Source organism: Procambarus clarkii, chromosome 38 (assembly GCF_040958095.1).
Source record: "Procambarus clarkii isolate CNS0578487 chromosome 38, FALCON_Pclarkii_2.0, whole genome shotgun sequence".
Lineage (NCBI taxonomy): Eukaryota > Metazoa > Arthropoda > Malacostraca > Decapoda > Cambaridae > Procambarus > Procambarus clarkii.
In genome coordinates this window covers 5,801,665-5,825,522 of record NC_091187.1, presented here as the reverse complement: position 1 = coordinate 5,825,522, position 23,858 = coordinate 5,801,665, and the positions used below count along the sequence as shown (strand labels likewise).

Below are 23,858 nucleotides of genomic sequence, written 5' to 3'. Positions count from 1 at the left end.
TCGGACCCGGTGTTCACGCGGTCACCAGTTGGACCCGCTGTTCACGCGGTCACCAGTTGGACCCGGTGTTCACGCGGTCACCAGTTGGACCCGGTGTTCACGCGGTCACCAGTTGGACCCGGTGTTCACGCGGTCACCAGTTGGACCCGGTGTTCACGCGGTCACCAGTTGGACCCGGTGTTCACGCGGTCACCAGTTGGACCCGGTGTTCACGCGGTCACCAGTTGGACCCGGTGTTCACGCGGTCACCAGTTGGACCCGGTGTTCACGCGGTCACCAGTTGGACCCGGTGTTCACGCGGTCACCAGTTGGACCCGGTGTTCACGCGGTCACCAGTTGGACCCGGTGTTCACGCGGTCACCAGTTGGACCCGGTGTTCACGCGGTCACCAGTTGGACCCGGTGTTCACGCGGTCACCAGTTGGACCCGGTGTTCACGCGGTCACCAGTTGGACCCGGTGTTCACGCGGTCACCAGTTGGACCCGGTGTTCACGCGGTCACCAGTTGGACCCGGTGTTCACGCGGTCACCAGTTGGACCCGGTGTTCACGCGGTCACCAGTTGGACCCGGTGTTCACGCGGTCACCAGTTGGACCCGGTGTTCACGCGGTCACCAGTTGGAACCGGTGTTCACGCGGTCACCAGTTGGACCCGGTGTTCACGCGGTCACCAGTTGGACCCGGTGTTCACGCGGTCACCAGTTGGACCCGGTGTTCACGCGGTCACCAGTTGGACCCGGTGTTCACGCGGTCACCAGTTGGACCCGGTGTTCACGCGGTCACCAGTTGGACCCGGTGTTCACGCGGTCACCAGTTGGACCCGGTGTTCACGCGGTCACCAGTTGGACCCGGTGTTCACGCTGTCCGACCCCGTGAACACCGGGGTGTTCAGGGTGTTAACACCCAGAACACGCTGTTCTTGTACGTTGCAACACGTGCAGCATGTGTGTGTGTGTGTGTGTGTGTGTGTGTATGTGTGTGTGTGTGTGTGTGTGTGTGTGTGTGTGTGTGTGTGTGTGTGTGTGTGTGTGTGTGTGTGTGTGTGTGTGTATTTGTGTGTGTGTGTGTGTGTGTGTGTGTGTGTGTGTGTGTGTGTGTGTGTGTGTGCAATCGTTTGAAGTCTGTATTTTTGGATATGTATTTGACAAGTTTTATCTAAAGTCCGGTTTTCATTCAGGAGTCTTTCCTCTCTTGAGTAAATAAACTTAAGTTATCAAAAACCTTTTAAATGTCATAAGATATTGAAAGGAATATAAGATAATTACCTAAAGAATACTATAATATTACCATAATTACCTGAACTATTACTATAATATTACCATAATTACCTGAACTATTACTATAATATTACCATAATTACCTGAACTATTACTATAATATTACCATAATTACCTGAACTATTACTATAATATTACCATAATTACCTGAACTATTACTATAATATTACCATAATTACCTGAACTATTACTATAATATTACCATAATTACCTGAACTATTACTATAATATTACCATAATTACCTGAACTATTACTATAATATTACCATAATTACCTGAACTATTACTATAATATTACCATAATTACCTGAACTATTACTATAATATTACCATAATTACCTGAACTATTACTATAATATTACCATAATTACCTGAACTACTACTATAATATTACCATAATTACCTGAACTACTACTATAATATTACCATAATTACCTGAACTATTACTATAATATTACCATAATTACCTGAACTATTACTATAATATTACTGTCAGGAGACATATTTTCCCTGCTCTCTCGTGCGCTGAATTAAGTACAAAATTGCACAGTGCACCAGTGATGTGCACCGTGATTCAACTTTCTGTATATAACTTTTCCACAGTCGTGTTGGGTGTCGTTGGACAGCCCGTGACATTTGCTAGCCATTGATGTCATTCTGATCGCTGTATCAGGTCTGTGAAGGAAATTACAGGAGGGAGTTGATTTCAGGGAATTTTTGTACAAGTCAAGTGTAGAGAGGGAGGTATGGGGGGTTAACGGCCGTAGACCAACCCCCCCCTATCACGTGTCCACCTCGTGTGAGGGGGGGTAGCGTCATGGGGCAGGTGCGGGAGTGGCTGAGGGCCTGGGCCTCAGAAATGCTGAACCGTGATTGGCCAAGACGCTGAGGGGTACCGCATGGGTACCCCAGGCATGATATTGGCGGGAAAAGACATTCTTACCTAATACGTTGCTGCCTGAGGACAGGACATTTCCCGTGCTAGGCCAAGCATCGGAAAATACCGCCTGCAACGTTGCTAAAGTCACGCCTACATCTTGCTATCTTTCCGTGTGCCGTGCGTAAGAATCCGGTAATCGGAAAGGGGCTTGTATCGAGCCGTGTGAACTTGTCATCTAGCCGCGTAATTGTGGGACGCCATCTTAGAGGAGCTGGACTGAGTGAGGCGTTAATTATCGGGCTACAAAAACGACATCCGCCGCCGATCGTATCTGTGCTTGAAGATACTGCTGTGAGACATGCCAGAAAAGGTTTCAGTGTTATGAGAGAAACCTTAAATGTTATAATTCTGAGGAACAGTGAAGGACTCCATCTCGCGTACCGTGTAACACCGTGTACCGTCGTATCCTGGGGTACCGTGTCAAGTGGAAGGGGCGTGGTACCGCATCCCTGCTGTTGTGCACAACCTTGGCTGCCTGTGCCGGTGTGTCTGCGCCATCCTGGTCTCTGTGTGTGTGTGTAGAGCTAACCCCGTGGTCTAGGACCCTGTGCTCCACCTGACCACGTGTAGGAAGTGAGGACGCCTACGTCATCATCCAGCAGCAGCAGTGGGAGTGTGATTGACGTGTATGTGTGAGTGAAAGAGGGGCCCCACATCATTAATGTAAGTACACTGTTTCCGTTTGGGTAATAAAACTCTGAAGCTGGGTTCGCCCCCAGTGGTCCGTCTGTCCTCTGTCCCTGGGACCACCTGGGGAGGTGAATGGGAATTGGAGACGTGTGAGTCTACCCGGTTTGTCATCAAGTTGAGGATTGGGCCCAACTGTGATTTTTGACGTGTGTGAAGACACCTAGTGACACATTCAGAGGTAAAGTGAGTTATTTACTTCTATAATTTTGCTATGTGCCGTGTATGTATTCGCTGTAATTTGATTCCCTTTTTTCAGCAGTGGAAAGTGGTAACAGGGAGATTTCCCTTGGTTATATATTTTACTGTTGTGTTGTGGTAAAGTGTGAATTATTGGTGGATAATTTACTGGGGGAAGTCATTTACAAATTTTGCCGTGAGTGGCAAGGATGTACTGCGTTGTACTGTGTTGTACCGTGTGTAAACCGTAGACAAGTTTGACCTTGGTGGAAGGCGTTGTGTACTGTGAAGGATTCCGTGAGAATTAAAGTCAGTTAACGTCACCGGGGGTCACGATTTACTTAACGAGGTCACTTGTTCGTTGAACATTGTTGTGATTAACGTAGGGACGTGTAAAGGCAACAGTCACAGTGAAGTTCACGCAGTGGAGGAATTGTCAAGTGAAGACTAACGTAGTGTTAACGAGTTAACGAGCTGTCGTTAATTGAGTAATTAACGTAAGGGGTTGACGGTCTGTGATGATCGGAGTCAATTGCGCTGTAATTAAGCTGTTGTAATTCGTTGGACTGATCAGCTCTGTCGGCGGACAGAGTGATTAAGCACTCGTAGCTAATTAAAGATAATTAGTAATCGCCACTTAGTGAATTCACCAGGTGTTGATGTTGTTTACACGGAGTATTGGAACATTGTGTGTGGTACAGTAGTCTACCCTCGTTAAGGTAATCTTGTCGTAAGACCGGAAGTGAACTGTCAGTTGAAAGACAGTAGGCTTTGTCAATACTCGTCTGTATTAATAGGCTGTTGTATTCAGTAATTAATTGGGAATTACTCACCGAATGCTTGACTTTCAAGTTGATGTAATTAATTGATTTACGAGTTATTGATGCCATTTAAGTGTCGTTGAGACACGTGTGTGTTAACGTAATTGTTTAAATTCAATTAGAGTAACTTTTGTTTTGTTTGTCCTGAGAGACAAGTGTTAACGTAAGATTTTTTTTTATAAGGGGTTATCATTCTTGGATTAACCGCCTTGTTACTTGGTACCTCGTTGTGGGCAGCGAGCGCCAGTCAAGTTTTGTGATTATAGTATTGGTCACCGTGAAGCCGTGACAATATTGATTGCAAGCTTGCGTCACCAGTGGGCACCACTTTGTTCAGTTAGTGTCATTGTTCAGTCAGCGACGACGGGATAAGGAGACCGTGGGTCCATCAGGCTGTTGATTAGCTGTTTCTTTAATGTGCCACTGGAGTGACAGTAAAGTAACGTAAATTCACTGTGTAGTAGTTTTAGTTCTTGTTTTGTGAATAAATTGTTTTGTTATAGAAACGGTCGTTTACGTCAAACCTTCCAATTTTACTGCCCCACATTTTATGTTCTGCAACGCTTTGCCTGCTTATGTTCATATCAAGTCTGTATCTAAAGCTCGAGTCCATTGCACAGCACCACACTTCTATAAATAAGAGGTGAGAATCCGTCGGCTACCCTTTATTAGTTTGTTAACTAGGAGGAGCCAGCGACCTAAGTGACAGGTGTTACCCGAGTGGTTTCGCCTGGCGGTTTGCTCCCGCGGTCCTATGATCTTAGGCTTTAAGATTAAATATCTGCCACTGGCAGCTCTTGCTGTTTAAGGTCTGCCTCTCTTGCGAGGTAGTTGCGATTAACGTAACATCAATAGGACTTAATTCTTTTGATAACCTGTCAAGAATAAAAATCTCACAATTACCATAATTACCTGAACTATTACTATAATATTACCATAATTACCTGAACTATTACTATAATATTACCATAATTACCTGAACTATTACTATAATATTACCATAATTACCTGAACTATTACTATAATATTACCATAATTACCTGAACTATTACTATAATATTACCATAATTACCTGAACTATTACTATAATATTACCATAATTACCTGAACTATTACTATAATATTACCGTAATTACCTGAACTATTACTATAATATTACCATAATTACCTGAACTATTACTATAATATTACCATAATTTCTCTAATTATTACTATAATTTTACAAAAATTCCCTAATTATTACTATAATATTAACATGATTGTCTTTATTAGTACTATAATTTTGCCATAATTACCTTAACTAGAAGTAGTCATCGGTCAACCCCGTGCGGGTTATGGAGTTGTGCCCTGGGTGTCTAGTTGTTATAGTCTAGTTGGATGCTGCGCCTGCTGTGGCTGTGAAGGCCAACCCGAGAATGACAGTCCCAACTGCAGCGAGTGCAGGTAAACGCCGAAGCGGGTGCGTCTGACAGTGGTCGAGACCTCCTCTGTTGATGTCGATGCTCAACTGCTTGAGGTCGCGTTTGCAGCCGTCTTTGAAACGCAGTTGAGGTCTTCCGGTGGGTCTCCTTCCTGATGCCAGTTCTCCATACAAGAGGTCCTTTGGTTTGCAGCCATCTTCCATGTGTGTGACATGTGCCAGTCATCCCAAGTGTCTGTTTCAGGAGAGTGAACATTGAAGGGACTCTAGTTCTCTCGAGTCCTGTATTCTTGGTGACGTGGTCTTTCTATGTGATGTCAAGGATGCGTCTCAGGTTCCGCATGTGAAAGGTATTAAGCCGTCTCTCCTGGCGAGAGCGCAGGGTCCAGGATTCCAAGCCGTAGAGAAGTGTACTCACCACACATGCCATGAAGACTTGTGCCTTGGTGTGCACTGTCAGTTTGGCATTTTCCCAAACGCGCTTTGTGAGCCTGGCCAGTGTTGTTGCGGCCTTCCCGATACGCCTGTTCAGCTCAGTGTCCAGGGAAAGGGTGTCTGAGATTGTGGAGCCCAGGTACACAAACTCGTGAACTGCCTCCAGCACATAGTCTGCTATGTTTATACAGGGTAGCTCATTGACGTCTTGTCCCATCACCTGTGTCTTCTTCAGGCTGATTGTCAAGCCGAATGCGGAACAGGCTGCGGCAAAGCGGTTGAGTAGCTGCTGCAGGCCTTCTGCTGTGTGTGTGGTGATCGCTTCGTCGTCGGCGAAGAGGAACTCCCTGAGGATTCGCATCTGTATTTTTGTCTTTGCTCGCAAATTAAAATTAAAATTAGCAAATAAAACTCCTAAGGGGGAGCCCATTGCTACTCCGTCTATTTGTAAATACATGTCTCCTTGTGGACTGATGAAAGGGGCTTCCTTTGTACATGCTTCGAGAAGACTTTTCAAGTGTAACTCAGGTATGTCTAATTTGGGGGTGCTCTCGTCTCTGTATACTCTGTCCAGTATCATTCCTATGGTTGTGTCGACTGGGACGTTGGTAAATAGGGATTCAACGTCCAGGGAAGCGATGATACCATCGGGCTGAGTAGATTTGATCAATTCTAGGAAATCTGCTGATGATTGTAGACTAAACTTACTTGGAGTGTATGGAGTTAGGAGTTCATTGAGTTTCTTTGCCAGGTGATAAGTTGGGGTTGGTATTTGGCTGATTATAGGGCGTAGTGGGTTACCTGGTTTATGCGTCTTAACATTGCCGTAGGCATATCCTAAGCCATAGTCGCCTTGAAGTTTATTGAAATGCACACTACCTTTCTTTGCGTTGATTGCTGTAATTGTTTTGTTTACTTTCCGCTTAAGGTCTTCTACGGGGTTCCTCGTGATTCGTTGAAATTTGAAGTCGTCACTAAGGATGTCGCTAATTTTGTTCATGTATTCATGGGTAGGAATCAATACATATGCTGCTGTCTTGTCGGCTTTTCTTATTGTTACGTCTTTCAGATTTTTTAGTTGTTTCGCTGCTTCTTTGAGTCGTGGGGTTAAGATTGTAGATGAATATGTTCCTCGTTTTTTCCCTGCTTCTGCAAGTAGTTCAGCTTCAAGTGTGTCAGTGGTGATGACTTTTTTGTTGTCTTCTAGCTTATGGATATCCTCCAGAAGCATTTCGATTTCCAGGCGTTTTTGATGCATCTTTGGTTTAGATAAGAATTGACAATTTAGACCAAGATTTAAGAGGTCTCGTTGGTCCTGGGTAAGATCATAAGAAGTCAGGTTAATGTAGCCATCTTTAGGACGAGGGATTTTTAACTGACCACCGTTTAGGGCTGTTAACTTACGGAGTGTCTTTGTTTCTACAAGAGTTTTATGTTGTTGTTTCAGGTTAAATAGTTCACTGTTGATGGTTTGCTTGAGTTGGATGGGGATGTCGTACTGGGTCCATTTGTTTAACAGATGCTCAGCTTGCTCTGTAAAGGTTTGGAGGGCTTCCTTCTTCTTGTTTAGTTGATGCCGAATGAGCTCTTGCCTATACCTATAGGTAAACTCTGTATTGCGGACTGCTGGGTCATGTGGGTTTATATTGGTGTATACTGGCAGCAGGTTTTGTTTCATACATGTTTCATTGAATATGACCGCATATTCTGTATTTATTATTTTCTGGTTTAGGGCTTCTATCCCTCTAACTATTTTCTTAGCATCAGGGCTTAATTGAATATACATATATATATACATGTATATATAAATGTATATATACATGTATATATATACATGTATATATATACATGTATATATATACATGTATATATATACATGTATATATATACATGTATATATATATATATATATATATATATATATATATATATATATATATATATATATATATATATATATGTATATATATATATATATATATATATATATATATATATATATATATATATATATATATATATATATATATATATATATGTATATATATATATATATATATATATATATATATATATATATATATATATACATATATATATATATATATATATATATATATATATATATATATATATATATATATATATATACATATATTGGTGTATACTGGCAGCAGGTCTTCTTTTAAACATGTCTCATTGAGTATGACCACATATTCTGTATTTACTATCTTCTGATTTAGGGCTTCTATCCCTCTAACGATTTTCTTAGCATCAGGGCTAAGCTGAAAGAGGAGTTCTCCAAAAATCATTTTCGTAATTTCAAGGTGAAGAAAAGAGGTGAATTACTATAGAATGTATTACACTTATTTATACAATTTGCACAACGTTTCGAACCTCCATGGTTCATTCTCAAGTGAAGAGATTTTACAATGCTGGTTGATTTTATACCCGCACTGGGTCAGGTGATAAGACAATAAAGCTGAAAACATGGGGGGATACACAAGGGATAAATGTGGGGTGAAACATAGAGGTAACTGCAGAAGGCTTATTGGCCCATACGAGGCATCTCCTATCTAAACACAAAGATTAATCCAGTGTATTTGGCCTGTTATGTTTAACATTGTCTTCTGTGTTGGCATCGTTATGTTCTGGTCTTGTCCTTACTCTCATGGTGGGTAGAGTAAATAGTTCCGTGATTTGGGTGTTCATGGTAGGTTGTTCTATTCTTATGTGAATTGCTTCAAGAATTTGTAATCTTCTTGCATCTTGGGTTTTGTCTATTATACAGGTATTTTTGTTCAACATTTCTCTTGTTAGGGTGATGTCATGGGCTTGTCTCATGTGATTCCTAGGGGCACCGGATTGAAGATGGCATGTCAAACGCCTCGTCAGCTTGGTCGACGTCATACCTATGTACTTAGATTGAAGGTTACATCCTTCGTGGGGGCAAGTGTACATGTATACAACGCTTGACTGCTGTAGAGGGTTCTCTGTCGGCTTCGGGCTGTTTTTGATGAGTTCGGAAGTCTTCTTGGTTTTGTAGAATATTATCAGGTTTATGTTTTGGTTAGGAGTAGTGCTTTTTACTCCTTATGGATTATTTCTTTCATTATTCTTTCCTCTTTTATATGTTCACTGTGCATGGTTGATTTGTAATATAATTTTCTTGGAAGTATTATGGTTTCTGTTCTAGGTTCTGGATTATACCAACGGTCCAAGTGTCTTCTTATAGCAGCGTTTATTTCCGCGTTGCTATATCCCTTGTTCACCAATACCTGAGTTACTCTTTCAAACTCTCTACTCACGTTGCTCCATTCAGAGCAGTGGGTAAGCGCTCGACGAATATAAGCATTGAGAACATTGGCTTTGTATCTTTGGGGGCACTCACTTCTACCGTTCAGGCATAATCCTATATTGGTAGGCTTGGTATATACGTTGGTGCTTAAAGAGGTTCCTGTTTTTGTTATTAGTACATCCAGGAATGGCAGACTGTTATTTTCACTATTTTCATGTGTAAATCGGAGTACTGACTCTCTCTCTAGATGTCTTTTTAGATCAATTAGTTTATCTGAGTCTTTTACTATTACGAATATGTCATCTACATAACGGCAATATACAGTTGGTTTTTGTCTGCTACTGAAGACCCTGTCTTCGATGGTTTCACTTAACCAATTTATTATGGGTCTGGGAGTTGGTTTACTATTTTCGATATTTTCTCTGTTATTTTACTATATTATATTAATTACATTAATTATTTTACAGTTACGGATCCCTAGCCTTCCTGGTGTCCATTTCATTTTGCCTCAGATCCCCAGATCTTGTTGAAGTTCTTGGGGTACTGCTGCTCGCAGAATGCTCATTGACACTCCAAGACTGAACTCATCGATGCCTCTTAAGGCAGTTTCTTAGGCTAACTATTCAGCTCTTAACATGCTTTCGGAGGCCAATATACAATGGGGATCACTGTAACGGACTCGGTTACCATCCTTATAATTTGTTGTGTTCGTGTCACTCTGGACGCAAACATGTTGCAGTTACGCCTTAAAGAACTGTTTCTTATATTTGATTTATTGTTTATTTATATATTGATTTGATATTATATACATATTGGTCATATAAATATTGATTATGTTGGGCTGTTCTATTGTTTTATATTATGCTAATGGATTATTTTGAAACGAGTTATTACTTGCTAGATCCCTCCCCCTGGATTAACTTCTGCCCTTGACCCAGATACGGTAACTGGTTCCCCCCCCCCCACCCTTTTTCACTTGTCCGGTTTTTTTCCCGCTAAAGTTCTGCTTGGTTTGGCAGTTACCTCACTTCGCTACAGACTAGTTTCCTGGAAGATCTTTTTCTCTTCCTTTCCCCTCTAGTCACTCCTATTCCCTGTGCCAGTGTTCCATTTCAGAGTTTCTGCAGGGTATAACCCTGGCTTTATCCATTAATGACACTTGCCCAGTTCGCTTCCAGAAATGTCCCCCTCCTCTTAGAAACTAATTCCAGCAGTACCCTTAAGGGGTAGGTTCCTTGCCCGTCACGTTCATACTGCATGCCCGTTTCTGCCCACCCTTACTGCCTTAATACTTCCAGAACCGACTACGGAAGGCGCACAAGGTACACCATTGATGAACAAGGAAAAGGGATGGAGCCGAGGGCAGACTACTGCACCCATGAGGTCGACACACATTCCTAGTTACAGCGGCCAGCCGCCGCGTTCGCCCTTCGGGGTTGGGGGTTCCACGCCGCTGGCCCTCGCGGGATTGGGGGTGCTCCGCCGGAACCCCTAAAGTGATAAGCCTGCAGATAGTTATGAAATATTCCCATGAATTGTAATTAGTGTAATTAAATTAATGTAACTTTCATTTACTACCTATATAGATGTAGTTATTAATTGTAATTGATTTCTACTTTATAATAATAAGGATTATTGATTATAATTATTCCTTAATACTTTATTGTTATGCACTAGTCAATAATTATTTATAATTCACCCTAATTAGCTATTTGATTCATTAAAAATAATTGCTTATCATTATAGTATTTGTTATTATTATTATTTATTATATAATAATAATAAATTTATTATTTATTAATTTATTATATATTTATTATTTACCATTATAAAATAAACAAGTCCCCAATGTGAGCACGTTTTCTTCCAACTTCAGAAAACTGAATGTGTCTCTTAACCCTAATAAAACTGTTCACTATATTCCCCCTTGGAAAGATGTGGAGGTCTCTCTGCATTATACTCCCATCAGTGTAAAACAAATGTATAACACTGACATTTTGAGATGTATAACATTAGAAGCTATTGACAGTCGTCTTCAAATTCTCAAACCGACTGAATCCTATGCCTTTACTGATGGCTCTGTGCAGTTAGGCACTGGTAGAACAGGTTGTGCATGTGCAGTGTATAAAGGGAATGAAATGATCATGACTAGTACACAGAGATTGAACAACTGGGCAAGCACGACACAGACCGAGCTATTGGGTATTTATCTAGCCACTGAATACCTTAAGCTCAATGGTGGTGGAGTTATTTTCTGTGACTCTAAAAGTGCTCTGCAGTCCTTAAATAACCCATCACAATGTATGTCGGAAGTAGCTTGTAATATTAAATGGAATGTAATTTTTGCCAATGATAATAACTCTTGTATAAAATTTGTGTGGATCCCATCCCATGTTGGAGTTGGAAAACATGACTTTGTAGATCAATTAGCCAATGAGGCTTGCAGGAAAGAAAACATTGATTATGACTTTGGACTATCTAATGCAGTTATTAGAAACATACAAATTAAAGAAATTAATTCAGATTTAGAAGAACTAAGAAATGCCTAGAGACCTGAAAGCTGCAGTATTAAAAGTTATGACAAGTTTTGTAATAATAGGTATTTGTATGGTCAGCACAGTAACCGGACCAGGCAATGTGATGTAGTCATTGCGCGAATTCGCCTTGGCTATAGACACATCTGGCAGGTTAGTGAGGCTGAGCCAATACCAGAATATTCAGATTGTAAACTCTGTGATAAACCTTTAATGCATTCACTAGAACACTATATTGATGAATGTGAAACCGTAAAGGACTTTAGACCTCCTGGCCTATTAAAAAAAAAATAAAATGTTTATTTAGGTAAGGTACATACATACAATAAATTTTTACAAAGATTGGTTGACTTATAGGTAGAGCTAGTACATACAATGCCTAAAGCCACTATTACGCAAAGCGTTTCGGGCATGATAAACTTAAACGACAAGCTTAATACTAATTGAGCATAATGAGTAGAATGAAAACAAGAAATTAAAACATAGATGAAAAAGCAGCACAAATACAATTATGTCGACAAACAGCGCTCTTTAAAGAAAAACAGACATTGGTTGACAATAGAAGGGTAAGGTAGGTTACAGGGAATTTATTAGGTATAGCTTCGTTTTTAACTTAAACTGGTTGAGAGAGGTACAGTCTTTAACATGGTTGGGAAGGTCATTCCACATTCTGGGCCCCTTGATTTGTAGAGCATTTCTAGTTTGATTAAGTCGTACTCTAGGAATATCAAAACTGTATTTATTTCTGGTGTGGTGCTCATGGGTTCTGTTACAACCTTCTATGAAGCTTTTGAGATCAGGATTGGCATTATAGTTTAGCGTTTTATATATGTATAATACACATGAGAGAATGTGCAGTGACTTAATGTCTAACATATTCAGAGATTTGAGTAGGGGTACCGAGTGATGTCTGGGGCCAGAATTGGATATTGTCCTAATAGCAGCTTTGTGTTGAGTAATTAGAGGACGTAAGTGATTTTGGGTAGTAGAGCCCCAAGCACAAATACCATAGTTGAGATATGGATAGATAAGGATCAGCAGTCTCCGTGGTGTAGTGGTAAGACACTCGCCTGGCGTTCCGCGAGCGCTATGTCATGGGTTCGTATCCTGGCCGGGGAGGATTTAATGGGCGCAATTCCTTAACTGTAGCCTCTGTTTAACGCAACAGTAAAATGTGTACTTGGATGAAAAAACGATTCTTCGCGGCAGGGGATCGTATTCCAGGGACCATAGGATTAAGGACTTGCCCGAAACGCTACGCGTACTAGTGGCTGTACAAGAATGTAACAACTCTTGTATATATCTCAAAAAAAAAAAAAAAAAAAAAAAAAAAAAAAAAAAAAAAAAAAAAAAAAAAAATAAGGGAGTAATAGAGAGTCACCAGGGCAGGGCGTGGTACTTAATATCTGATCTTAGAAAGAATGCCCACAGTTTTTGAAACTTTTTTTGATATGTTTAAAATATGTCCCTGGAAATTCAGCTTGTGGTCAATGAGAATGCCAAGGAATTTGCCATCTAATTTGTTACAAATTTGGGTATTGTTTATTTTGAGATTTATTTGATTAGAGGATTTATTGCCAAACAGAATATAGAAAGTTTTGTCAATGTTAAGGGTGAGTTTGTTGGCAGTTAGCCACAGATGGACTTTATTTAGCTCAGTATTTACTGTGGCATTTAGAGCAAGGGGATCAGGACTGGAGTAAATGAAGGTTGTGTCGTCAGCAAATAGAATTGGTTTGAGGTGTTGGGAGGCATTTGGAAGGTCATTAATGTAGATGAGAAAGAGGAGAGGGCCAAGTATGCTGCCCTGGGGAACACCAATGTTGATGGGTAGGGTGGGAGAAATTGTATTATTCACAGAAACATATTGGAGCCTGTCAGTAAGGTAGGATTTGAGGTATTGTAGGGAGTGTCCTCTGACTCCATAATGATGTAATTTAAGAAGAAGGTTTTGGTGGTTGACAGTATCAAAAGCTTTACGCAGGTCCACAAATAACCCAACAGGGAACTCATTTTTATCAAGAGCTGTATGAATCGAGTTAATCATACTAATAGGTGCATCGTTAGTGCTTTTTTTGGGTCTGAAGCCATATTGGCAAGGGCTAAGTATATTGAGTTTGGCTAGATATGAGTAAAGCTGCTTATAGATTAGTTTTTCAAAATTTTTTGACAAGTTTGGCAGGATTGATATAGGTCTGTAGTTGTTAACATCTGTGAGATCACCACATTTGTGGACAGGCGTTACTCTCGCTTTTTTTTAGAATATCTGGAAAGGTTTGGAGTTCAAGTGACTTGTTGAAGAGCAAAGCAATAGCAGGGGCTAAAGATCTGGAGGCTTTTTTGTAAATTAAAGTTGGTATCTCCTCAAGGGCATCAGACTTGGTTTTAAGGGAAAGGATTATCTCATTGACGTCAGTGGAATTAATAGGCTTTAGGTACAGAGACTGTGGATAGTTACCTGTAAGATAGTCCTTAATGTCAGTACTGGAAGATGGAATATCATTTGCAAGGGATGAACCAATGGAAGAGAAGAACCTATTGAACTCAATAGCAGAATCAGAGGCTGAAAGCTGACCATCGTTATTAGACAGGAGAGTCGGTTTGTTATTGAAAGACTTCTTTGTTCCCAATATTTGTGAAATTTTTCTCCAAGTTTGTTTAATGTTGCTCTTTAGTTGGGTAAATTTATCTTCATAGTATTTAGTTTTGGCTCATCTAATTATCTTAGATAGCAATAATGAGTAATTCTTTGAGAATTCTTTGGAGACAATTCCTAACCTATACTTCTTCTCAAGGTCATGTTTTTTATTAATAGATTTAAGTATTCCCTTTGTAAGCCAGGGATTGTTAAGCCTTTTGGTTGTGACTTGTTTTGTAAGCATAGGACAGTGGGTATTATAAAGGCTAAGAGTTTTTTGGAGAAAAGATTGCACTGCTAGGTTGATGTCCTCTATGTTACCTAACTCGGACTCCCAGTTGACATTATCAGCAGCAGTTATAAAATTGTCTATAGCAGTTTCATTGTGTAGTCTAAAACGTATCTCTCTTGACTCAAGAGGTGGTTTGCTAATGTTAGTTAAGAGAAATGTGGGGTAATGGTCTGTAGTGCTATCGGTGATTATACCTGAAGTAAGCGGAGAGGTTATGTTTGTCCAGATGTGATCTAGAGTCGTGGCAGTGCTATCAGTGATTCTAGTAGGTCTAGTGATTAAGGGTATGAGGAAGCAGGAATTCATACAGTTGAGGAAGCTAACAGCAGTAGGGTGTTCTGGCTCGCAGAGGTCAATATTAAAGTCCCCTGCGATAATTAGGTGGTTTTTGTTCAGTCTGTTATCAAGTATTAGATTTCTAAGGTTTGAGTTGAATTCGGACACATCAGTGTTAGGAATTCTATAAACTGCACCCACAGACAGGACAGACTCGGCACCCTTGACTCTGAAGCTGGCGAAGATATACTCCCCATAGCAGTCTCTAGTTCTAATTTCTTTTAAGCATGTTAGTTCTTGGTGGTAGTAAAGAGCAGTGCCACCACCTATCTGAAGTTGACGACAGTTGTGAATTGCTGAGTAGTTGGGCATGTTAAAGAGTTGAGTAGTATCCTCTTTCAACCATGTTTCAGTAAGTATAATAAAAGAGAATTTGTTGTCAATAAGTTCAATCAAGGCACTAACATCATCGAAGTGTTTACCTAGGGATCTAACGTTCAAATTGATTACAGAGATATTGTGATTATGAGTTAATACATTGTTTACATCTTGTGCTGCAAAATATCTGTAATTTAGATCATTAAAGTGATTATTGTCATAGATAGTGGATAAGAGGTTAAGTTCTGGGTCTATACTTGTCTGCATAAAAAAAGCTGATTGCAGGAAAAACAAGGAAAGAAAGGCAAATTACAAGGTAGAAATAAGCTATAAAATAGGGGAAAAAAATGTACACAATACTGTACAAAACAAACACAAAAGGGGCTTACAGGGGTACAATGGAGTAAGGGAGTATGGCTAGGCTAGGCAACCTAGGTAATAAATGAGATTAAAGAAAAAACATATAAACATGGACTATACAAAACACAAGATATAGAAATACAAAACAAAAATATAAACAAGACTAAGCAATACAAAAACAAATTGAGCAAAAATGAAAAATGAGGTAGATTGCTTACAAGTACTCTCAGGTACACTGTAAGTAACAATTTGCAATTTGAGATGCAGGCAAAGCCAGGGGTACAATGGAGTAAGGGAGCATGGCGAGGCTAGGCAACCTAGGTAATAAATGAAATAAAAGAAAAAGCTATTGTACCGTCAACTGTGTAACTATTTTATTGACTCAGGTGTTCTGGACGACATCCTAACAATTTACCCAAAATTTGCTTGTCCATTTTAAAGAATGAAGAACAATTTTTATTTATATTACTTCTAAGCTGTATCACTTATGAACCCGGGCTATCCCTGCCCTTGTGTGGCAGTGCACAATAGAAAGTTGTTTTCACATATCCTTACATTAAAACATTGATTGTAATCATGATATATATGTGCTTCAGCCTACAGATTAGACCTATTGTCTTATATGTATGACCCTCTGTCCTGCGTGACAGTGAATACTAGCATTATCCTCACTTTAATAAGACTATCAAAATTATCAGATTAGGCAAAATTGTAATTAATTTTGTCAATAAAGATGTTAATAATAATAGTGTTATGTAGTAGAGAAAAAATGACATAACCAGTTTATGTAAAGCTATGAGTGGTCGAAACCACACTTAAATCCCGGAATGAACTTACAAAGGTTTTTCCACTTAGTGTAGCTACTTGAATACGGACGTAGCCGCCACGAAGGCGCTAAGAAGGAAAACGTTCTTAGCTAAGAGGAAAAACCTTCGTAAGTACCTTCCTGAATCCTGCCCCTGCCCGAAACGCTGTGCGTACTAGTGGCTTTATAAGATTGTAATTACTATACTATGTATCCTCACAATCCCATGGTACCTTCTTGTATATAAATAAATAAATAAATAAATAAATACCTTTACCTGAATAAAAAATCTAAATCTAAATCTAGGCGTGTGCAGGGCTCCTCACATGCATAGACGTACATCCACCAAGGGAGAACTGTTTCCTTTAAAAAATATTTAATTATGTGCTATTATATTTAAAGAAACAATTCCAAGTACTTTCTGCGACTGGAAAACACGAGGAAAACAAAATATTAAATGAACACAACCAGCTCCAAATAAAAATAAGTTGAAGGAATAAGATATGGAACCAGAAAAAAACATTGGAATGCTTGTATGTGCATCTAGCGCCATTTTGTCAACAGTGCTAGTGAGTGTCCAGAGAGGAGCATGAAACCTTGACACAAACTGCACCTATTATAAAGAAGAAGCACTACCAGTGACCGCTAAGGGCTCATATCAAGTCTAAGTTTAAGAAACAACACTCAAGCCTTGCCCAACCGTCAACATTGACTTTGATCCTGACGCGTCTCCCACCATCACCACTCTTGCAATCACCCAGAGGAGAATACCTTCACACAAACTGCACCCATAATAAAGAAGATGAAGACGCACCAGTGTCCACAGTGTGGAACTCGTCTTGGACACATAAAGCGTCACATGTTAGTGCATTCAGGTGACAAACCTCATGAATGTCCAGAGTGTGGGAAGAGATTCAGTCGTCTTGGAGATATGAAGCGTCACACGTTAGTGCATTCTGGTAACAAACTTCATGAGTGTCCAGAGTGTGGGAAGAGATTCACTCATCGTGGAACTATGAAGACTCACATGTTAGTGCATTCAGGTGATAGACCTCACGAGTGTCCAGAGTGTGGGAAGAGATTCAGTCAGCTTGTAAGTATGAAGTCTCACATGCTAGTGCATTCAGGTGACAAACCTCATGAATGTCCAGAGTGTGGGAAGAGATTCAGTCAGCTTGGAAATATGAAGTCTCACATGCTAGTGCATTCAGGTGACAAACCTCATGAATGTCCAGAGTGTGGGAAGAGATTCACTCATCGTGGAACTATGAAGACTCACATGTTAGTGCATTCAGGTGATAGACCTCACGAGTGTCCAGAGTGTGGGAAGAGATTCCGTCATCTTGCACATATGAAGACTCACAGGATGGTGCATGAGGACGAAAAACCTTTAGAATGTGATGCATGTAGCAAAAAATTTAGAAAACGTGGAAATATAATTCAGCACATGTTAGTGCATTCAGATGACAAACCTCATGAATGTCCAGAGTGTGGGAAGAGATTCAGTCGTCTTGGAGATGTGAAGTCTCACATGCTAGTGCATTCAGATGACAAACCTCATGAATGTCCAGAGTGTGGGAAAAGATTCAGACCTTTTGGACATATGAAGAGACACCGGATGGTGCATGCGGATGAGAGACCTTTTCAATGTGCCGAGTGTGGCCAAAAATTTAGAAAACGTAGATCTATGATAGAGCACATGTTAGTGCATTCAGGAGACAAACCTCATGAGTGTCCAGAGTGTGGAAAGAGATTCCGTCAGCTTGGACATATGAAGAGGCATAAGATGATACATGCAGATAATAGGCTAAACACTTTGAGTATGGAAGATAATTAAGAGAATGTTGAAGGATAATGAGGCACATAATGGTATATTAACTTACCTTTAATCACAATGTCAGTTGGATGTTCTTCAGAGGTAATTATATTTCGTTTGTGAAAAACACTTCACCATGAAAGGTAAAAATCTGAAAATATTTTATTATGTTGTTCTTCTATGAAAGTTAGATGACCAAGCAAGAACTAGAGAAGCTGTCACTGGTGGAAAACTCAAAATTGCTTATAAGTATAGAAATATCTATTTAGTTTAGCAAAGATAAAACAAAGCTTTAAATGTTTTTCTTCATATTTATGTAAATAATAATGTGCTTTGTTTTTGCTCTGTGGAAATTTATATAAAATTTAATATACTCTGTAGGTAAATTTGGGACATTTATGTTGTAATATTATTTAGCATTGGAATTGGTGATGAAGACAGTCTGAGACGTACTTAAGATGGGATCATTTGATTGGTAGGGAAATGTATGTTAATCAAGGAATTTTCTCATCAGATTCATATGCAAACTGATGTCCATTCTTTATTTTTTTGCTTAGGCCTATTTATGAGTTCTACTCCTGATTATAAATATTTCACCAAAGAATTTATTGACGGCAGACTGGTATTTATAACTGTCAGTGAAGTAACTATGAAATTTAAATTTATATTACAGTACTCTAAAAATTTATATCACTCTAAATTTACCAGAAACTTATATTACTCTAGCCTAACTTTATCAGTTATGCGATAATTGTCTGGGAATAATAATTTACCTGATTTACCCAAGGGCCACTAACCCTAGTGGCCTTGATGAGAACAGGAAGTCAGCCGCTTGTTGAAGTCCTCCCCCCCCCCTTCCCCTGTTCCCCTATTTGCTTGATGATCTTTTCCATGTATATTTTGAAATTCAGCACAGTTTTGGCAGCTATGTTTTTGGCAGGGGGGCAGTTCCATAGATCAAAGACACTGGGTGAAAAAGCTTGATTCGAAGTTATATTAGCCTGATTACCAATTATATATATATATTTTTTTTTAGATATATACAAGAGTTGTTATATTAGCCTGATTCGCAATTATATTAGCCTGATTGAAAATTATATTAGCCTGACTGGCATAATCCTCTCCTGACAATTATATTATCCAAACTGGCAATTATATTAGGATGATTGTGAATTACATAAGCTGACTGGCAATTATATTAGCATGACTGTCAATTTATATCAAAGGGATATTTATTTATGTTTTGGTTCCCCCTCCCCTTCCGGCCCGTTGGCGTCGTGAGGGGGCTTGGTGGACGGCTGCCGGAGTGTGATGCTCCGTTGGGCAGTCCTCTGTCCTTTTCTGGCCTTGCACTCCTGCTGCTGTCTTCTCCAATTGTGCCGGATCGCTTTTCCTTTTCCTTATGTTTCGTTTTTCTCCCCCCTCTTCTCCTATCTGCTTGTCGTTTCCTGCCGACCTTTTGCTTGTTTTGGATTATTTCTTTGGACTTCTTCTATTTTGACGCCCAGGTGCTTGAGGAGGCATACTCTTGCACCCGTAGAACTGTAGTACCCGACGTCTCGAGCGAGGGGAACCTTTTATTGTCAATCCCCCTTTCGTCGCTGAACCCGATCTCGACGGACTGACGGTTCTTAAGGTGGCGTTTGTGGGGCGTATACTCACGACGCACCCCTAGGGGGCCCTGGCATGATCGGCGATAGCTTCCTGTTGGGTGTCCTGCCTCTAATTGTGGCTCCATGGTGGGCATGGGGGCACATTCGTGGATGAATTTGTCACTTTTCGTCTCTATGTCGTTGAATGTTTCCGTTGTACCCTCTCAGGCTCGTGGGGTGGGCGACCAAGCCCCCGAGTCGGCCTGTATTGGAAGACCAGACTCTGTAGCTCCCGCTGCGTTGGGCCCCGACCTTGCTCCTCCTTTGACCGTCCTGACTTCTTCCCCCAGCTCCCCTCCCTCCTCTGAGGTTGGGTCGAGCCTCCAGCCCCCGGTGGTGACCACTTCGTCCCTTGGTGTGGCTAAGTCTTTCGTTGTGACTACTGCGCCTTTTGACCCCTCTCTCTCTAGGGGTTCTCAACGCCGTTCGCGCCCCAACCGCACTCGCTCGATTCCTTCCCGTGCTGATACGTATCAGGCCTTGTCTGGTCCTGCTTCATGGGCCAAATACTTTGATCTCCTCCCTCTTGATTCTGCGCCTCCTGACGATTTCTCCCTCCATCGGCATCTTGTAGATTCCGTGGATGCGTGTGTTACTTTCAACCCCACTCGTCTCGGTACACGTGTCGTTGCTGCTCCTTCTCAGGATGCGGCTTCCCGCTTGGCTGCCTTATCTTGCCTTGGCGAGATCCCTGTTCGGGTCTCCAAGAACGTTCAGATGAATTCCAGTGTTGGCACTATTCTCCTCCCACCCCATGTTGCAACCGGTGTTCGGAATCTGCAGGATTGCCACGATGATATTCGGCATATCCTTGATGCCCAAGGCCATTCTGTCCTCCAGGTTGACTCGTTTACTCGTCCCCCTCGTGGTCGTCGCCATCAACCCCTTCGCGTTGTGAAGATCACCTTTGATGGTAGGACCCTTCCTTCCTCTGTCATTCTTGCTGGTGCTAGGTGCTCTGTCCAGGAGTATATTCCTTCTCCTCGACTTTGTAATAAGTGCTGGAGGTTTGGGCATGGTGCCCTCCGCTGCTCTGGGACTGTCTCTCTCTGTCCTTTGTGTGGGAGTGAAGGTCACTCTAAGTCGGAGTGCACTTCTCCCCAAGCTCGCTGCCTCAACTGCGGTGAGGCCCATCCTACGTTCTCCCGTGCCTGTGTCCATTACAAGCTTGAGGCGGCCGTCCTTAACCTGAAGTACCGGGAGCGTTTGTCTTTTCCTGAGGCGAGGCGCCAGGTTCGCCGGCTCCCGCCTTATACTAACATCTCTTATGCTCGCGTGTTGCGCTCTTCCTCTCCTCGTCCTTCCCCCCTTCCTCAGACTCTCAACCGTTTCCGGGCCTTGGACCCTGATACGCCCACTGCCCCCTCCTCTGTTCCTTTGAGTTCTTTCCCGAGGGGTCCCCCTCCTGGTCCTCTGTCTGGGGTTCCCCTTCTTTCAACCCGGTCTGTCATGTCTCCTGTGTCTTCTTCCTCGTCCCCCTCCGATCCTCCTTCCCATCCTCTTCCTCCATCTATCGGCTCTCCCCGCCGCCTGTCGGTGCAGGCGGATGTCCATCGCTCTCCTAACGGCCGTCGTGTGTGCTCTCGTTCGGCTTCTCCTGTTGAGACACTGGAATCCGTTGCCCGGTACGTAGTTGCTGGGACACCTGTCTCTTTAAGTCAGAAGCGTAAGCCTGGCTCCTCTCCTTCCTCTTCCCCGGCGGGTAAGAAGGCTTCGCTTTCTTCCTTAGCTCCTACTTCTGGCTCTGTTGCTCCTTCCCCTCCCGTTTCAGTGGTTGCGCCCCCTGTTCCTGCTATGGAGGTTTCTTTGGCCCCTGCTTCCCTTTCGGTTGCTGCTCTTGCTGGGGTGCGCTCCCCTCTTTCTACTCCCCCTCTTCCTACTGCTGTCCTTGACTGCTCCTCTCCGTTGTCTCCTCTTCCTCCTCCTCCTCCGGACCCCGCCCGCCCACCTCTGATCTGTTCTCCCGTTTCCTTCCCTCCGTCTTTGCTCAGTTTACCCATGCCCCCTAACCCTGACTTTGCTGACCCTGATATTCTTTAACGTGCTCTGTTGCTCTTTCACCTTTGTTTCTTCCTTGTTCTCTGTTTTTGTCCTTTCTCTTCTCGTCGTTGTCCATTCTTCAATGGAACGTTCGAGGTTATTACGCCAATTTCCTCGAACTCCAACTTCTGATTTCGCGGTTTTCGCCCCTTTGTGTCTGTCTCCAGGAGCCAATTCTTGGTGCTCGTCCTGGTCGTTTTCGTGGCTATTCTTTTCTCTCCCCCCCCCCCAGCCATTGCTGGGGCTTCTAATTCTTCTGCTCTCTTGATTCGTGCAGATGTTCCCTTTGTTCCTTTACTTTTTCCTTCGCCTCTCCATTGTTCTGCTGCTCGTATCTTTGTGTGGAAATGGTACACAGTTTGTTCCATTTATCTCCCCCCGAGTGTCCCGCTCTCTCTTCCTGATTTGAAACACCTCCTAGACTCCTTGCCGGAGCCTGTGCTCCTGCTGGGTGACTTCAATTGTCGTCATTCTCTTTGGGGTGACGTTCTGACGAATACCCAGGGTCGCCTCCTTGAGCCGTTTCTCCTATCTTCTTCCCTGTCTCTTCTGAATTCTGGTGAGCCCACTCATTTGGACTCTCGGACTCGCACCCTTTCTTGTCTTGATCTTTCTCTCTGCTCTTCTTCTCTTTACTTAGATTTCACGTGGCAGGTTCTTGATGACCTCCATGGAAGTGATCATTTCCCCATCCTTGTTTCCCTTTTCTCTTTTCGCCCTTCCCTCTCTTTCCCTAGGTGGCAGTTTGCTAAGGCAGACTGGACCCTATTTACCCTCAGTGCTGCTCTCTCTGACCTCTCCCTTCTGCCTCTCTCTCGCGCTCTCCTCCTTTTTCATGACACTGTCTTCAACGCTGCCCTCCACTCTATTCCTCGCTCTTCCTCTCGGGGTCCACGGAAGTGCGTTCCCTGGTGGAATGCGGACTGTGCTCGGGCTGTCCGCTGTAAGCATGCAGCCTGGAAGAGGCACCGCCGTAGGCAGACGACCGATTCTTTTCTTTTCTTTCGGAAAGCGAGTGCGGTGGCCCGTAGGGCCATCCGTACGGCTAAACGTGAATGTTGGGCATCTTATGTCTCAACAATTACGTCCGAAACCCCTCTGGCCCAGATCTGGAAGCGTATCCGCAAGATAGCGGGTAAGTTCGTTCCCGATGTTTCACCGGTCCTTCACCTCCATGATACTCTTGTGGCGGACCCGTTGCAGGTCGCTTCCGAACTTGGTTCCCACTTTTCTTCTGTTAGCTCTGGTCTTCATCTTCCCCAATCTTTCCTTCTTCGTAAACCTGTCTTTGAGTCTCGTCCTTTAGATTTCTGCACTCATCTTCAGCTTCCCTATAATGATCCCTTCTCTCTCTCTGAACTTCGTTCTGCCCTGGCCCTCTGGGGTTCTACGGCGGCGGGCTCCGATGGTATTCATTATGAGATGCTTCGCCATCTCCCTCCGAGCATGTCTCAGTATTTACTGAGTCTGTATAATCGGATCTGGGAGTCGTCGTCAGTCCCTGAGGACTGGCTCGATGCCGTTGTCCTCCCTGTTCGCAAACCGGGGTCTCTGGGTACTTCCCCTAAGGACTTTCGCCCTATTGCTCTCACGAGTTGTGTCTGCAAACTCTTTGAACGTATGGTTAACGTTCGTCTGATGTGGTTCCTGGAACACCGTCACCTCCTCTCCCCTTCTCAATTTGGTTTCCGCAAGTGCCGCAGCACGACAGATGTCCTGGTGAACTTGGAGGTCTATATTCGTACTGCTTTTGCTGCGAAGACCTCCGTTGTTGCCGTCCTTTTTGACCTGGAAAAGGCTTACGACACCACTTGGCGTTATCATATCCTATCTCAACTTCATTCTTTTGGCCTTCGTGGTCATCTCCCTCTCTTTCTCCGCAGCTTCCTCTCTCGTCGTTCCTTTCGGGTGCGCCTTGGTACCGCTCTCTCTCCCTCTTTTCAGCAATACGAAGGTGTGCCCCAGGGTAGTGTTCTGAGCACTACTCTTTTTCTGGTTGCCCTCAATGGTC

The 23,858-nt window shown here is 42.4% G+C and overlaps 2 long non-coding RNA genes across 3 annotated transcripts in view; one reads left to right on the top strand and one right to left on the bottom strand.

Moving 5' to 3' along the window:
- The window catches only part of LOC138372372 (uncharacterized), a 52,632-nt gene extending 36,352 nt beyond the window's left edge, over positions 1-16,280 (top strand). Inside the window, exon 3 of the long non-coding RNA XR_011230804.1 lies at positions 10,355-16,280. This is a non-coding gene — a long non-coding RNA (uncharacterized lncRNA). The remainder of the gene's footprint in view (positions 1-10,354) is intronic.
- Positions 1-23,858, bottom strand: part of LOC138372373 (uncharacterized) — a 369,640-nt gene that overhangs the window by 243,986 nt on the left and 101,796 nt on the right. The window lies entirely within an intron of this gene.